The following is an 18,147-nucleotide window of genomic DNA, read 5'->3' on the forward strand; positions in this document are numbered from 1 at the left end:
GTAACTTTTATTTTCTTGCTGAAAGAATTTTGTTTATTCAAACAGTTACTGAGCATTCAAGTCTTTGCAGCTTTCTTCAGCCAGTATTGGGGAGTTCTGTGTTTGCAGAAATGTGTGCATTGATTCTGAGATTTCAAATGTATTTACATGGAGCTGCTTATGAGCTTGTCATATTATGTTTTACTCTCCGCTGCCCATAAAGATGGACTCTTTTTCATGCCTATGTTACTTTGTTATTGCTCCCTTAACAATTACCATAACCTTTGGTTTTTTGTTTGTTTGTTTGTTTGTTTAAAATAGGGTCTTTCTCTGTCACCAAGGCTGGACATGGCTCACTGCAGCCTCAACCTGCTGGGCTCAAGCAGTTCTCCCACCTCAACCTTCCAAGGTACTGGGACCACAGGTATGCGCCACCACATCTGGCTAATTTATTTTTCATAGAGATGAGGTCCCACTATGTTGCCCAGGCTGGTCTTGAAATCCTGGGCTCAAGAGATTCTCCCATCTTGTCCTCCCAAGTAGCTAGGACTACAGGTGCACACCCCCATGCCTGGTGATTCTTTTATTTTTATTTTTGTAGAGACACGGTCTCACTACATTGCCTAGGCTGGCCTTGAACTCCTGGGCTTGAGAGATCCTCCAGCCGTGGCCTTCCAAAGTGCTGGGATTGCAGATGTGAGCCAGTGCACCCAGCTACAAACTTAGTCTTAAAACAAGTTTTCTGATTGGGACTTCTGTATCTGCAGGTCAGAATCCAGCAGGGCTCTCTCAGAGCTGGAGGCTCCAGGGAGAAGCCTTGTCTTCACCTTCCTCACTCCTGGGATTGCAGCCCCTTCCTCCACTCCAAAGCAGCAATGGTGGGTTGAGTCCTTATTACAGGCATGAGCCACCACGGCCAGCCCCTTTTTGCATAAACTTTTAATTTTTGTTTATACATTTTATGAATATATATACATATGAATTTTTATGAATGTATATTCATTTATATATATTTGTATATAAAATGAATATATGTTTTTGTTTTTTTTTTGAGACGGAGTTTCGCTCTTGTTACTCAGGCTGGAGTGTAATGGCGCAATCTCGGCTCACCGCAACCTCCATCTACTGGGTTCAGGCAATTCTCCTGCCTCAGCCTCCTGACTAGCTGGGACTATAGGCATGGGCCACCACGCCCAGCTAATTTTTGTATTTTTAGTAGAGACGGGGTTTCACCATGTTGACTAGGATGGTCTCCATCTCTTGACCTCGTGATCCACCCACCTCGGCCTCCCAAAGTGCTGGGATTACAGACGTGAGCCACCACGCCTGGCCCATATTCATTTTTATGAATATATATAGTATATATTTTGTGTGGAAAGAGAGAATTTCTAGTTGTGAAAGGTTCAGAAAATCCACTGATACAAATATTACTGAGAAAGAAAGCTTAGAGGGTAGGACATGAGGTAGCCTCCACTTCAAAACCTTCCTTTTGCAGCTGATTGAGAGACTGGGAGCTATAGGATTATCTGGGTGCAGGGTGGGGAGGGTGTGCTGTTGAAATAAAAATCAAAACTCCCGAGTGTTCCTAGACCAAATTAACAGCTTCATGTGAAAATCAGCCCCAAGGAAAACCCCGGAGACAGCTGGGTCCACAGCCGAGGAGAGTCAAGCCTGGAGAAGCAGGCTCACTTTTCCCGCCCAGTGGTGGCCATGCCATGGCCCTTCTCCCATGTCTCCCAGCAGCACCTAAAACTAGTAAAGATGGGAATAAAACATACCTTTGGCATGTGTGTAAGTTATGCAAGGTGTGAAAAAAACGAAGAAAACGCTGCTAGTGCATGGCCTTGAGCAGACGCACAGGAGAACCGACTGGAAGGAAATTTACCAAGATACTAACACATGGTCTGTTTCCCTCTTTATTGTACTTTGCATTTCCAAAACTAATACTTATTACATTTATACACTGATTAAAACAGTGAATGGATCTCTCTAATAGATAAGAAGCATCAGTATGTACAAGTCCATTTTATTCATGGCTGAACTTGCAAGAAATGCACATGAACCCACTAGGCATATTTCTACAAGCTCTGTCTTTTTAAATTAGCACTAACAGTAACCTATCAGCAAAACTAAAATAAACATTTACCCTTGTAAAACGACATCTTCCTCATGTCAAGTGTTTAAAATGAATATAAATAGGTCTGGTCTCTCTGGTTTTTCGGAGCAGTGATTTGCAAAACCTAAGGCCTGAAACCTTGAAGCCTGTACCAAACTGTCCAAAGAGGCAGAGCTGATGAAGATGGACGCCCCGCTATTTTCTCATGCAGTCCAGAATAGGTAGGATGTAGTTACAAGAAAAGTCATGCCAGAGAGCAGGAACACTTTGCAAAGGAAGTTACTGACAGAAGGTAAAATCCACCTGATTCTAAAAACACTATAGTAAATGAGTGAAGGTTAGCTGCTGCAAAGAGGAAAACATACATAGACCATAAAATATACATCGTAGAAAAATAAATCATCACTCCAAAAGATCCCACCTCCACAGGGAGGCTTGAAAATATGACATTATACCACAGCCCATGGATAAAAGTGTGAACTCAAAAGTATCTGAGATACTCCATCAATTTAGAAAGTTTATTTTGCTGTATTAGTTCATTTTCACACTGCTATAAAGAAATACCCGAGACTGGGTAATTTATAAAGAAAAATGGTTTAATCGACTCACAGTTCCTTATGGCAGGGGAGGCCTGGGGAACCTTACAGTTATGGCGGAAGACAAGAGGGAAGTAAGGACCTTCTTCATAAGGCAGCAGGAGAGCCAGTGTGAGGGAGCCCAGGGCAACTGCCCTTTACAGAACCATCAGATCTCAGAGCTCATGGAACTTATTCACTATCATGAGAACAGCATGGGGAAAACCACATGCCACGATCCACTCACCTCCCGCCAGGTCTGTCCGTCAACACCTGGGGACTGCAATTCAAGATGAGATATGGGTGGCGACACGAAGCCTAACCATGTCATTTGCCAAGGTTAACGATGTGCCCCTGACGCAGCCTCGGGAGGTCCCGATGACAGGTGCCCAAGGTGGTCGGGGCACAGCTCAGTTTGACACATTTTAGGGAGACATGAGACATCAATCAGTAAGTGTAAGATGCACATTGGTTTGGTCTGGAAAGGAGGGACAACTCCAAGTGGGGGCTTCCAGGTCACAGGCAGATAAGAGACAAAAACAGTTGCATTCTTCTGAGTCTCAGGCTAGCCTTTCTTTCACCAAATACACAATTTACATGTGAAAGCAGGTTAGAGGAATAGTCACTTATGCCTTAGTCTGGTTTAGAGAATCTGCATTTTTTTTTTCTTATTTTTTAGAGACAGGGTCTTCGACATTGCCTAAGATGGTCTCAAACTCCCAGACTCAAACGATCTTCCTGCCTCAGCCTCCTAAAGTGCTGGTATTACAGGTGTGAGCCACTGTGCCCCGCCTGAATCTGCAGTTTTAAATAAAATGGAAGGCAGGATTGCCTGACGCAGTTCCCAGCTTGACTCTTCCCTTTGGCTTAGTGATTTGGGGTCCCAAGATTTATTTTCCTTTCACAAAAGCCTGTGGTTCCACTGAAAGGACTCCAGTGGCTGATGCAGGGGTAGGAGTCCTTGGATGTGGCTGCGGACTGAGTGGCCGAGGTAAGGGGAGGATTCACTGGGTGCGGCTGCAGAGGCAGCTCCTGGCCAAGGCCAGCCACTGCATTACCCCTCCTCACTCTGACTCCAGTCTTTCTGGACCATCAAACTTGAGCTCTGTCATTTCAGGGGTTTCTTGGGACGCCTCCACCCAAGATGATTTTGGCCCAAGCCCAGGAATGATAAAGAGCAGTTTGGAGGTCAGAGGCAAGAGCTGGTTAGGTCAGGTCTCCTCCAACGTCATAATTTTCTTACTGTTGTAATTTCTGAAAGGCGGTTTCATCACTTCCGAGAGGGTAGCAGACGTGTCCTGCTCTGGTGGCATTTCCTGTGCATGGCTGCAGGACTGATCTGCACAGAGCAGCTGTCAGAGGCCTGAGAGTTCTCGACTCCTGTGTTCCCGTCACCCAGTTCTCCTGTAAGCCAGGCAGCAAGAGACGGGAGAGGAACATCCACATGCAAAGCAGCCAGACCAGAATGAAGAAATGAAAAGATAAATTGTTAAGACCTGAAGTCAAGGTTTTAAAATGCCCTTGACTTTGTGGTTTTAAACTCGCCTGTTTGAGACATGTAAATACTCGCTAATCTATCAAAATACCAGTCATCAGGCATGCCAGTGTGCTACCAGATAAAAAAGTAGCGGATGGCTTATCGGGAAGAACAAATGGCTGTCCTTATCTAGATACTTTCCCTTACTGCATGGCTCAGCACGTGGCATTTTTATGATATGCAGAAACCGTCTTCATACAAAGTAATTTTCCACTTGCCCAATTAAATAACTGCCAAAGCATATTTCCAAGGAAATTACACTGCATTGTTCTCAACTTTGCTTAGTTGTTAAAAAAGTTGACATTTTATTGTGAAATAAAACATACATGCAGAAGAATTCACAAACCATACATTTAGTTAATGGCTGTAAAGCAAACAGCTATGTAACCAGATCATAAGCAGAGCCCTGCAGCACCCCGGAACTCCCACGCATCCCATCCTAACCACAGCCCCATTCCCTGATTGGGAAATTGGTTTGATTTTATTTGCAAGCCAACCCATAATCTCACCTCACGTTACAGGAAAGTCCCACAGCAAGAGGAGACCAATCTGTTCAGCTATATTTATAGGGAATTCTTTACAGCCTAAACCCAAAATACTTCCCACTTCTGGGAGCCTGTAACTCACTCCCACTCTCTTGGCCTCATCCAAGCAGGAACTTTCTCACAAGCCTGTTACTCCAGTTCCTAAGAAATCAGATTTTATTAAAAGATTGGATTTAGGACAATTAGGTAATTGATTAGTCGATCACAGTTGTCTGTGAGAAGAACATAAAATATTAGAGTTGAGACATCAATTTTATGAAGAAAACCAAGCAGAAACCCTAACAAAGGCAAGATGGGGGTTGTTTAGATCAGACGCATGGGCTTCTGGTGCAACAGGCAGACAGGGCACTGATGTCCATCCATTTCCTGCTGAAATCTGGCTAAAGTGGAGACAGAAGATAGAAGGCAAGGTTGGGTGTGGTGCTCACGCCTGTCACCCAGCACTTTGGGAGGCCGAGACAAAAGGACTGCTCAAGGCCAGGGACTCAAGGCCAGCCTGGGCAACACAGTGATACCCTGTCTCTATTTATAAAGAAGAAGATGAAAAAGAAAAGAAGAAGAGGAAGAAAAGAGAAGGAGAAGAAAAAGAGAAGATACAATGTTCCAGGGCCTAGACAGTGAAAGGCAGAGGGCCACAGCAACGTCTGGGCGCTGGAGGCAGACACACAGATGACGGATGGACGGACACAGGTGAGACCAGCCAGAGGAGGCTACTAGAGCGACAGGGAGAGCCAGGGAAGCCTAGGCACCTCGAAAGGGGGCATCAGGTGAGGTTGAAAGCAGGAGGCGCTGGGTCCCCAGCTCCTGCTCCACACCCTGGAGAGCAGGTGGGATCCCTGGCTGAGCTGGGAGGGCCCAGGAGGAATTACCCAGAAGACACTGTCATGGAGATCTGGGGGCAGGAACAGGAAGTAGGAGGAGTGAAGGAACAGTGACCTTTGCCTACTTGGATCCAAGAGTGTGGCAGCCGAATTACAGATCCTTCCATCCCATACCCCAGGGGACAGAATTACAGATCTTTGCACCCCACACCCCAGGGACCCCAGAATTCCTTTCAGGGAAACACACACCCATGAGAAAAACCTGCGTGATTCACGGGTTCCTGAATATGAGACCCACGAGGCTCCCTAGTCATCCCGCGTCCCACAGGCAAACCTCCTCATGCCACCCCCACACACAGACCCCTGGGGTTCCACACCCCTTCTCAGTGCCTCGTGCTGAGAAATAGTCAAAGACCAAGGACACAAGGAAGCCTTCGACATGGAGAAAGAGGTAAAACCAAACTGTGTGGTCAGAGGAGATAGTGAATGGGGCAGAAGAAAACTTCAACAGAGAAAGGCGCCCATTCAAACGCTCGGAGAGGCCTGTCTCCCACCCGTGGAACTGCTGCGACGCCCAGTGTATGTCAGCCTGTGCAGAGGACTCTCCTGTCTCTAGTGGAGACTCTGGGATCAAATTAGTGATGGGCACATGAACGCTCAACAAACTTCCAGAGGAGAAGGGAGAGGGCACGGGGCTTTATTATGAATAGCCTAGGTCAACAGGATTGGCCCTGGATGGGATGTGGGTTTGAAGAGAAAGAGGAATCAAGAAAAATCCCAAGAGTTTTGACTTCAACAACCAGAAGCAGAGCAGCCCCCGTGCCGAGATGCAAGTAACAGGAGGAAGAGCACCTTGTTGCGGGGTGCGAAGCAAAGCCCTGGAGTGGGTGACCCGAGGCTGGAGAAAGTGTGTGATGCCTTGGATAAGATGTCAGCTGACCCAGTATTCGGGTCTGGGCTGGAGATTAGATTTTGGGAGCTTCTGGGATATGGATGTGATTTATAGGTGACTTCGCCTGGGAAGAGCCTATAGCTGGAGAAGGACAGGAGGAGGTTAGGATGGTGGGAGGGGGACCAGGATCGGGCTCCAGAATTCCCCCCAAAAAAGCACTTCTGGAGGAGGGGTTGGTGGAGTGAATGCTGCTAGGGGCACCCTGGTAGGGGTGACTATGGGGGCAGAGGGCACTGTGGTGGGCTGTGGGCCTGAGGAGAACAGGAAAGAGGAGGGGGGAACAGTGTGGTGTAGGAAGTCCTTCTAGGTGGTTTCTCTAGAAAGAGAAAAAGAGGTAGCTGCTGGAGGGGATGAGATCCAGGGGTCTTTTCATGCAGCAGCTCTCAGCACGGTGTAGACGGACCAGTACCCCTGAGTGTAAAGGGGCGATGGTCCTGGGTGGAAGGGGCTTTGGACAGGCACGGGACGGGAGACAGTGCAGAGCCTCAAGGCTGGGGGCGGGGTCGATGTGATGGTAAGCAGACCAGGATGTTCTCTCTGGATTCCTCCATAAAACCTAGTGGACAGTGAGAGAGAAAGAGAAAAGAGACAGGAGAGAGAGAGAGGGGAGTGAGAACCCAGGCAGATGCGAGTTCCTGACCCTGGGAGGAAGCCTGGGAGGGCAGAAGGGGTCCCGCTCCTCCAGCTCTGGGGATCTGGGACCCAGGAGTGTCTTGGGATCTGTAATGTCTGGGGGACACCTGGGCAGATTCCGCAACAGCCCGTGTGCCAACAACTGCTCCAGGAGGACGGAGAGATTTCGCATGTCCAGACTCCAAACACAACTACACCAATGGGAAGGTGTGGAGGGTGACGTGGGACCTGATTTGCAGACTGGAGCCTCCAGCCTGGGACTGAGGAAGTTAGGAAGGAAGAAGACAAGGAGAATTCAGGGACAGCTGGAGAAACGGCCTGGAGTTCCTACCAGTCAACGGCAAAAGCAGCAATCTTGTGAGTGGGAGCACCAAAGGGGAGGCTCCAGGTTGGGGGGAGATGGCTCCAGGCTGGGGGGAGATGGCTCCACCCCGCTTCCTTACCCCTCCCCTGTACAGCAGGCAGGTCTCCACCTGTCTGGTCCTCAGAGGACGCCTCACCTTACTGCACTTTCAGCTGTTTGTTTTTTAAGAGATTGACTGCAACTCCCTGCCCCCAGATGCTGGAGGTAGGGCTGGAGGTACGGCTGGAGAAAACGGAGTGGTTAGCCCAGATTCTTCCCCTTCCCAACTCCAGTTCTGGGGAAGACCTGACCTGGGCCTTCTCAGGCCAGTCTCTTATACCTTAGGGGGACACTCTCACTCCAAGTAGCTAATACCTGAGGGCTGCAACTTCTGAAAAAGAAACAAGTTGAGCTGAGGATACTGTTCAAAGTTTTACTTATTTTATTTTATTTTTTGGAGATGGAGTCTCACTCTGTCACCCAGGCTGGAGTGTAGTGGTGCGATCTTGGCTCATTGCAACCTTTGCCTCCTGGGTTCAAGTGATTGTCCTGTCTCAGCCTCCTGAGGAGCTGGGAACCTGTTCAAAGTTTTAAAACAGATGCACAATAATTTATACAAATAAACATATTCAAAGAGATAAGGGCAGATAGCAGAGACATAAAGCAGGGAAGAAGTAATGTCTAGCACCTAACGAAAGAACTGAAATAAGAAATATGATGAGGCCAAATGGAGCCCAAGCCAGGTGAGCAGGTGGAGGCAACTCACCGAAAAGGTAACAGGAAAAGAGAGAACGTGTGAAAGAACAGTTAAAGGTGACTGAGGTAATTAAAGAAGTGGCAATGTACACATAATGGAGTTCCAGGAACAAAGAGAAAAATAAAAATGGAGAAAAAAATATTCAAAGGTTAAATGAGGAAAATTAAACAAAGACGAAAGTTCTCAAATTGAAAGGGCTTAGAGAGCATCAAATAGGATGGATGGGAAACTTACACATAATTGACAGTGGAATTCAAGAGTATCAAAGAAAATTCCAAAAGTTTCTATGAAGAGCAGATCACCTACAAAAGAGTAAGAATAAGTTTGGTTTCAGAGCTTCCAACTGCCACACTGGGTGCCAGAAGACCCTGGAGTAATATTTTTAAAGACATGAAGGAAAAGAATTTGACATAGAATTTTATAGCCAGCTCAACAGTCACTGACGTATAAGCACATATCAAATTATTTTCCAATATAAAAGGCCTCAGAAGATCCACTTTGCCAAGACCCACTTTGAAAATGTTCTTCAAGGAAATTAGAAGAAAAATAAATCCAGAAGGATGTTGTGTGAGATATAGGAACTATGAGTATAAAAAGCTTTAGATCAAACAGATTTTAGTAAAGTCTACTGTTGTCTAAAAATGCCAGGACCAAAATGAGGAGAGTAGATGATGTACATTTACAACAATGCAAAAGTAAATATCTAAACAGAATCAACATGGGAGTCCAAAGATTTAATATTAATCTGCTCAGAAAATCAGTAGGATTAGACATATATTGAAGTGGTTCTCAAGCTAAACGTAACCACTATTAAAAATTATAGAAGAAACTTGGGGAAAAAGGAATGTAAAAGCCAATTATGAACGAAGGAGGCAGAAATAAAGTCCTGATGCAACCACAGACACTTAATGAGCTAAAAACACCAATACAAAGATTGGATTTATAAAAAAAGAATAAACTTTTCTAAGAGAAGCATACTTAAAAGTAAAGAATACTAAAATGTTTAAAATAAATAGAAAAAGAAGTGCTAGGCAAATTTGAATCAACATAAAGCTAGATAGTAGCTCTACTATCTGCAAAGTCCAAGGCAAAGAAATCACCAAAGATCAGCATGATGTGATCTGCTTGTAAGAGGAAACAGTAAACAAGATGCAACCATCATGAACTTACGTGTACTGAACAATGTTTCTTTAGAAAAGCAAAAACTGATACATCTAGACAGAGAAAAACATAAGTTGGCAATTATATTAGATATTTCTTAAAACATATAAAAGAGCAGAGACATCAAAGGTTTGAAATATACAAATTCTAAATTATTATATTTACATAGAACTCTGCATCCAATGGAGACTATACTTTTAAAAATGCATAGAATGTTTATACAATTTGATCATATATCATGAAAAATGTATTTGGCAAGAAAGAAACACAATAAATTCTAAAGCAACAAAGCGTGTCCTCTCTAACATAATACTATAATAAATTTTGAAATAAATAACAAAAGGATAGAATTTTTTAAATACCACATTTTTGGAAAGAAAATAACATTACTAAATAGCCCCTGGGTTTAAAAGCAAATCAGAAGAGGGTTACAAAATATTTAGAACCAAATGAAAATAAAAACAAAAATGTCAAACTTTGTGGGACAATGTTAAATTAGTACTTAAAAGAAATTTTATAATTTCAAATATATTTACAGGAAGCAAGAAAACTTCAAAATGAAACAATGTATTCAATACAAAAATTCTGAAAAAAGAAAAAACAATAAATTGAAAACAAGAAAAAAGGAAATAATAAACATAAGGACAGAAACAGTTATCAAAATAAAAGATTAATCAAAAATAACCCCTTACTGCTTAGAAAGATTAATAAAACAAATAGAGCTTGAACAAGACCAATCAAACCAAAAAACAAGTAAGGGCTGGGCATGGTGGCTCACACCTGTGATCCCAGCACTTTGGGAGGCCGAGGCAGGTGGATCACGAAGTCAAGACCATCCTGACCAACATGGTGAAACCCCGTCTCTACTAAAAATACAAAAATTAGCCGGGCGTGGTGGCAGGCACCTGTAATCCCAGCTACTCGGGAGGCTGAGGCAGGAGAATCGCTTGAATCAGGGAGTTGGAGGTTGTGGTGAGCTGAGATCACACCACTGCACTCCGGCCAGGCGACACAGCAAGATCTGTCTCAAAGAAAAACAAACAACAACAACAAAAAGATACAAATAAACAAGATATAGAACAAAAGGCCCTGCAGATAGAGAGGTTTGCTAACATTTAAAAAAATGGTACATTATTTAGGAAATATAGATGAAAGACACATATTTTTCAAAAATGTAAATTCTGAAACCATAACAAGAATTTTTGTAAAAAAAAAAATACTGCACGGGCCGGATGTGGTGGCTCACGCCTGTCATCCCAGCACTTTGGGAGGCTGAGGCGGGTGGATCACCTGAGGTCAGGAGATCAAGACCAGCCTGGCCAACATGGTGAAACCCCATCTCTACTAAAATACAAAAATTAGCTGGGCGTGATGGCGGGTGCCTGTAATCCCAGCTACTCAGGAGGCTGAGATGGGAGAATTGCTTGAACCAAGGAGATGGTGGTTGTAATGAGCCAAGATCACACCACTGCACTCTAGCCTGGGCGCCTGTGCAAGAATCTGTCTCAAAAAAAAAAAAAAAAAAAAAAGAATCCTGCACGATTCCATGTGTAAGACACCCAAGAACAGGCTAACTAATCTAAGGTGAAAAATAAACTAGAAATGGAATCAAAGACCTAACTGTAAAAGGTAAGACTATAAAAGTCTCAGGAAAAAATATGAGTGTCAATCTTTGCAGTCTCAGATTAGGGAAAGCCTTTTGTGACATGATATGAAAAGCACAAAGAACAAAAGGAACATGGAAACTTCCAGAAACATCAAGAGAGTGAAAAGACAAGCCTGAGAGTGGGAAGAAGTCTGTGCAGACCAGTGTCTCATAAATGGTGTGCATGCAGAGTAGATCCAGAACTCTTCCAACTCCACAGTGAAAGAATTACCCCACTGGGCCTAATGGACAAAGGATCTGAAGAGGCGTTGCTCTGAGGAAGACATGCGAAGGGGCCAGGCACAAGTGAGGACACGCAGCGTCATCAGCCATCAGGAAAACGGGAATCAAGCCACACTCAGACACCACCCCACACCCACTAGCATGGCAATCAGGACACAGACAGACAGTAACAAGGCCTGCCAAGGATGAGCAGAGCCCGGAACCCTCACGCACTAAAGGGAACATAAGGCTGCTAAGCGTGCATGTGCTTTGGGAAATGGCTTGGCAGATCCTCAGCATCTAAACATAGAGCAAACGTGGGACCCAGCAGTTCCATTCCCTGTGGAATACGTAAGAGAGGGGACACTGTATGTTCCCACAAAAATGTGCACATGACGCTCATGACAGAATTGTTCGTAATAGCCAAAAAGTGGAAACGACTCAAAAGGCCATCAGCTGATGGACAGCTACATAAAATGTGGCCAATCCATATGATGGAGTATTATCTGGTAATAAAAAGGGAGGAAGTACTGGTACACACCACGCCGATGAACCCTGGCAACGTGACGCTGTGTGAAAGAAGCCAGAGGCACAAGGCCATGTATTCTATGATTCCCTCACAGGAAACGTCCCGAACTGCCAAATCTATAGAGACAAAAAGATTAGCTGTTGCCTACGACCAGGGAGGAGGACTGAGGTGGCAGGAGTGTGAGGGGAATGGGGAATAGCTACTAATGGGTACAGATTTTTTTTTTTTAGTTGATGAAAATGTTCTAAAATTAACTGTGGCGGTTTCATAATTCTATGAGTACTAAAACCCACTAAATATACTTTAAACGGGTGAATTTTATAGTATGTGAATTATAGTTCAGGAAAGTTGTTAAAATAAATGAACTGGTTCCTTTTGGAGAAACCAGGACAGAAGAAATAGAGGGGAGATGACAGCTCTCCGAGCACAGCTTTTTGAATAGTTTTAACTTTCGGAATCATGCCATTTTACATATTCAAACAATAAAATTATCCAGAAGTGGGGAAAATGCCACAACAGAATTCCAACAAAGGAACCCAGCTGTCTTTCAAATTATTAGCCATCATCAGAATGAGAGTGCGAAAGAACACACTTAAGTAATTTCTGAAGACAGCACTTTGACCACACACCCTCAGACTAAAGAAAAACGCTGCAAACAGGTCTGGAGCTTTCAGTGGGTTTGTTTTCTGTGGTCCTGTGGGTAGAGCTGTTCCAAACCTGCTCTGTGCTATGGTGTGTTTGAGTCACATGTGATGCTTCCTTGGCTGCTGTGAGCTGCAGTCATCACCATGCAATTTGGGATGTGCAGGAGTGGGGCAGGCAAGGAAGTGCCGTGGTGCTGGTTGCAGTGGAGGTAGAAGGCTCTGGAGGTTCTGATGCCCATGAACAACGAGCACATCTCACACACATCTTGACTTCTAAATCCCATTCCTCACTAAGAGGAACCAGAATCCTTGGAGCAGGTGCATCCCACTGCATAGAAAATCAGGACTCAAAACAAGGATTGGTTCAGAGAATAATGCTAGAACCGCCTGGACAGACACCCACGGCAAACCTGGAACAATGTGGGCAGCAACTGCTATCAGAACAACAATCAACAGTAACCCACTATAAACAGAATAATGTTACCAAACAAAGAATCCATGAACCCACAGTGATAATAAACACTGGGAAGAAAGTGGCCCTTCTTTATAGAATGCCGTAAGAAGTGATGGAGTTGGAAAATTAGCATATTGAACCACTGCCGAAAAGGCTGACCCAACTGAGTGCAAACGTGACTTGGTGCCAGTGAGGCCAGCCTGGGGCAGGTGGCAGCTTTGTGGACAGACAGGGCATTCTCAGCCTCAGCAGGTCACCCACAATACACCCAAGGACATGGAAAATCAGTGACTATTCAGAGGAGGAACCACTTTATCAATGACCAAAATTAACATTGCCAATAAGGACAAACTGACAGACGCCTCTGCGTTTGATATCCCAAGGACGTTGTTTACAAAGCACTCCAGCCAGAAATACATAACTTGAATTCAATCCTGACAAAATATCAGACCAAACCAAATTGAGGGGCACTGTTTAATACAACCAGCTGGTATTATTCAAAAATATCACTGCCATTAAAGAGAAAGACAGGCTGAAGAACTGCAGCAGATAGAATAAAGCGATGTGATAACTAAATAGAGCATGTGATCTGGCGCTCCGTCCTGGATCAAGAAAAATAAGGACGGAAAAGAAACTGTCAAAGTTAGAATGCAACTGCAGACGAGATGAGGAGTACTGACTCCATGTTACATTTCTGGAATTGAGAGCATATGCGGTTACATGAGAATATCCTTATTCTTAGGAAATAAACACTAAAGGTTTTTTTGTTTGTTTTTGTTTTCTGGTTTCCGTTTTGTATTTTTGTTTTTGTTTTTTTTGAGACATAGTCTCACTCTGTTGCCCAGGCTGGAGTGCAGTTGCATGATCTCGGCTCATTGCAACCTCTGCCTCCAGGGTTCAAGGGATTCTCTTGCCTCAGCCTCCCGAGCAGCTGGCATTACAGGGGCGTGCCACCACCACCGGCTAATTTTTGCATTTTTTAGTAGAGACGGGATTTCACTATGTTGGCCAGGCTGGTCTCCAACTGCCGACCTCAAGTGATCCACCTGCCTCGGCCTCCCAAAGTGCTGGGATTACAGGCGTGAGACATTGCGCCTGGCCAATAAACACTAAAGTATTAAGGGGTAAGAGATATGAAGTAAAAAAAGAAAGACACAAGGAGAGAGAGACCTAGGGAAAGGGAAAAGAGACTGCTGTGACAAATGTGGCAAAAAGTTAACAAAGGATAAATATGGATAAAGAGTATATGGAAGGTTTGGTTTTTTTTTCCCCTTAAATTTCTGTAAGTTTGAAATTAGTTCAAAGTAAGAAGCTAAAAACAAAAACAAAATGGAACAGAGTAACTTCCTTTAAACAACGCAGCCTCCTTTTGAAGCTGCGGCATCTGAGACACGGGTGACGTCCGGGCCCCCCGTTCTGTCTCCCTCCCAGTCAAGGTGATTTTGAAGAAGTCCACAGTTGCAAACCATCGGTGTCTTCTACACAGGGTTTTCTAATCATTCACGTGGTTAACACTCTTCATTCTGTTTAGGAACCTCTATGAGACAGGGTAAAGGTGAACAAAGCAGGTGGGGTGTTTCCTTCACTGGTGCCGTCAGGCCGGTTTTTTTCACATGATGGGACCCCAGGCTGGTGGCCCAGGGCTATGCCATCCATTCCTTCCCACGCTGGAGTGTGGATGCGGATCCTCGTGCCTGCTCCTCGTGGTAGCAATGGCAGGTGCCCCTGTAGGGACTGGGACTGCATTTCACGCCAAAAGGAGGTAGGAAGGCGTGGGAAGGTGTCCTCGATCCAGGCTTACCTTCACTTGCAAAGGAAAATACACTCAGCCGCTAGCCGTCTCCTTGTCGGTGGCCAGACTGTGCTGCGTGCACACCAAGGGCCAGAAGACAGGCACCAGCTGGCGGAGGACGGGCTGGCGAGGGACCCATGCTGGCAGAACGCAATTGCAGTCCTGTAATCAGCTCCAAATTCAATGTTAAAAGCCACGTTTAGCAAATGAGATTTTCCCTGAGCTTTATTTTTTTTAAGGGCTGCATGCTTTCTATTTGAGATAATCTGAAATTACAGAAAATGCACAATGGGAATATCGCATGGCGGGCTCAACCTTGCTAAGCTTTGGCTGTCGGCAAAAAACTACTCCCTGGCTCGAACACTCTGTGCTCTGTGATTGTTATGTGGAAACAGAATCTCTGGGGTTGACTAGATATGCTGGGAAATTCCTTGTAACAAATGAAGCTGCAGCTAAAATGCACTGTGTTCCAATTGTGACTTTGCAATTCACATATTATTTTTGAAAAAACACACAGAAAACGTTAAAAAAGTTAACAGAACTATAAAAGTTTTGTATGTAGGCTGGGCACGGTGGCTCACGCCTGTAATCCCAGCACTTTGGGAGGCCTGTGTGGAAGGACTGCAGAGGAGTTTGAGACCAGCCTGAGAAAGTAAGCAAGATCCCGTCTCTACACAAAAATTTAAAAATTAGCTAGGCATGGTGACACACACCTGTGATCCCAGCTACTTTGGAGGCTGAGGCAAGAGGATCATTTATGCCCAAGAGTTTGAGGTTACAGTGAGCCATGATCATCCCAATGCACTCCACGCCTGGCCAACAAGCAAGACCCTGTCTTGAACTTTTTAAAAAATGTTTTCTACTTAAAGAAACTTTTCAGATTGAGACTTGACATTTAATAACTTTCTGTAATAATGGAGGGTTTGAACTTCGGTTTAACTTTTGAAATCTTTCTATGGGTTTGAGGTTGCAGGTATGGAACCCTGCAGGAACGGGATGTACACGGCTTCAGGCAGGCGGGAGTGCTAACTGAGGCGCCAGGTGTGAAGCAGCACAACGTGAAAGGAAAATACCTGCAGTGAGAAAAGAAATGAATTCACACCATGGGCCTGCAGATGTGGAAATGAGGAGTCACTGAGGCCAGGCGCCTGCGCTCTGGGTCTCCTGGCCGGGTTCCCAGAAGGAAGGGTGTGGTTTCTTTTTCCTCTTGGATGGCTGGCTCCCGACCCTGGATACCTCAGAGTCAATTCCAGACATTTGGGGTTGAGTCATCAGAAGAAAATAGAGACGTCTGAATTTTTCATATCGCTGTATTTTAAACATGATTAGTAAGTATATTTCTGTTACTAAAATAGTAAATGCATTTTACTAATAGTACATTTTAGTTACTAAAAAGGGGAAAAGTTATTCAAAAATGTAAATATTGAATTAATAAGCTCTGGCATTGGAAGAAAATAGGACGAAGTTAGCAAAGACAGCGGTGAACTGCAAGTGTTGACATGTGTTCGAGAACGTCTGGGTCGGTTTATTCTGATTTACTCTGCGGTGAGCTGAAATTAGGACAGCAGGGCCAGCGATGCGTCTGTGACCACGCCGGACAGGCTTCCGGATGCCCACCCTGCCCTCTCCTGCCACCACTCCTCCAGGGCAGTCCTCCTGTCCTGGCAGCCCGGCGGTCGGCATGTCGCACAAAATCACGTGCGCTGGGTTCTGCAGAGAGCAAAGCCAGGTGTGAGCACAAGGCAGGCAGGTTGGCTCTCGCAGACCCCGTGATGGAGCCCCTGCAGCCTGGGCATGCTCTGATCACAGGCGTGGCAGCTTCCGGCAGTCCCCCGACCTGTCATTCCTGTCCCGTGACTTCAGGGAAGGGCAGCTCCTGGGAGCTCCCCGCCAGGTGACACCTGGAACTCTGCCCTTCCTTCCTGGGCTGCTGTGGGTGTTGGGCGGGGGTCTGGAGACCCTGAGGGCTGCCCCAACACCCCTGCCTGTGTTTCCTGTTGTGACGTGGGTGCCTCCTGTCTTTACTGCCGAAGCCACAGCAGAAGTGTGGGGCACCGGTACCTGTCTAACCCCAACCCGCCTGGGCCACTATGGGATAGAGCACGAAGCAGAGCCCCAGACGCACGCCTGATGCACTTTGTTGCCAAGCCGCCAGCCCGACAAGCGGGAGGCCTTTGCAGTTCAGCTGTGTGAGGGCAGAACAACGGGGCCCCTCCACTTCTGTCTGCGTGAGCACACGCGCTCAGAACAAGAAGGCTTCTGACCTGGTCAAACACTTCACATGCACTTAATGGAGGAAGCTTTTGGCATGCTATCAAATGCTTTGTCACACACACACACACACACACACACACACACACGTATCTCCGTCCCGGCATGAAGGAAAGGCAGCTGACCGTGACAGACCCCACCCAGGCTGGTCTCCACCGGAGGCCCGATCGTTTCCCCTTCTGGCCACGCAGTTTCCAGTGTCCACAGTTCTCTAGTGAGGACATCACCTCTGGCCGCTGGTCTTGTCAGGCACCCCGTGCGAGGGTGAAGCTGGCTGCCCAGCCTCTCGGCCCTGCCCTTATCATGGTAACTATGCCCTTCAAAGACATCCCTGCATCAGCCCTTGGGTCTGTCCCCTGTGGGGCCCTGCCTGGCAGCCCTGGGTACTACTGGTTCATCCACTCCCCACTCCCCTGCCACCATCCTGTGCCAGGCATGTGGGGCTTGGAATAAATCAGAAAACAAAACAGACGGAACCCTGGCCTCGTGGAGCTCACAGAATGCTGACGGGAGAGAATCACATTCACCGGGTGCTGTGGTGTGACTGCGTCCCCTCCAGAATTCACATGACATTGTCATTGTCATTGCGGTGGTATTAAGAGGCAGGGCCCCTACTCTTACAAATGGCTTCATGACTCATAAAAAGGCAGCAGGGAACTAGCTGAAGCCTCTTGACCTTCAATCCCCTCCACCATGTAAGGATGCAGTGTTCCCAGCAGATACTAATCTGCCCACACCTCCAGCTCCCAGGTTCAAGCAATTCTCCTGCCTTAGCCTCCCAAGTAGTTGGGACTACAGGCATGCGCCACCACTCCCAGCTGATTTTTTTTTTTTTTTTTTTTTAAGTAGAGACTGGGGTTTCACCATGTTGGCCAGGCTGGTCTCAAACTCCCGACCTCAAATGATCCACCCACCTCGGCCTCCCAAAGTGCTGGGATTATAGGAGTGAGCCACCATGTCTGGCCTGAATGCCTGTAAATTACCCAGTCTCGGGTGTTTTGTTAGAGCAGCCCCACCGCCTGAAACACGAGTTTCTGTGCTAAATGCTGTGTTGAAGAGCCCAGCTCTGGCACTGGAGGCTGTGCCCGGAGGCAGGCATGGCGACTCACCAGCTGCATCACCTTGGGCACATCAGCACCTCTCTGAGCCCTGAGGCTCCTCTGCTGTGAAG

At 46.0% G+C, this 18,147-nt stretch overlaps 1 pseudogene; it reads right to left on the reverse strand.

Annotated features, from left to right (window-relative positions):
* Window positions 1–1,877: 1,877 nt before the first annotated feature.
* LOC135271794 (uncharacterized) lies at window positions 1,878–17,785 on the reverse strand (annotated as a pseudogene).
* Between the last annotated feature and the right edge of the window lie 362 nt (window positions 17,786–18,147).

This window comes from Aotus nancymaae, unplaced genomic scaffold (assembly GCF_030222135.1).
Source record: "Aotus nancymaae isolate 86718 unplaced genomic scaffold, 86718_ANA_hifiasm-v0.15.2.pri h1tg000090l, whole genome shotgun sequence".
NCBI classification, from domain to species: domain Eukaryota; kingdom Metazoa; phylum Chordata; class Mammalia; order Primates; family Aotidae; genus Aotus; species Aotus nancymaae.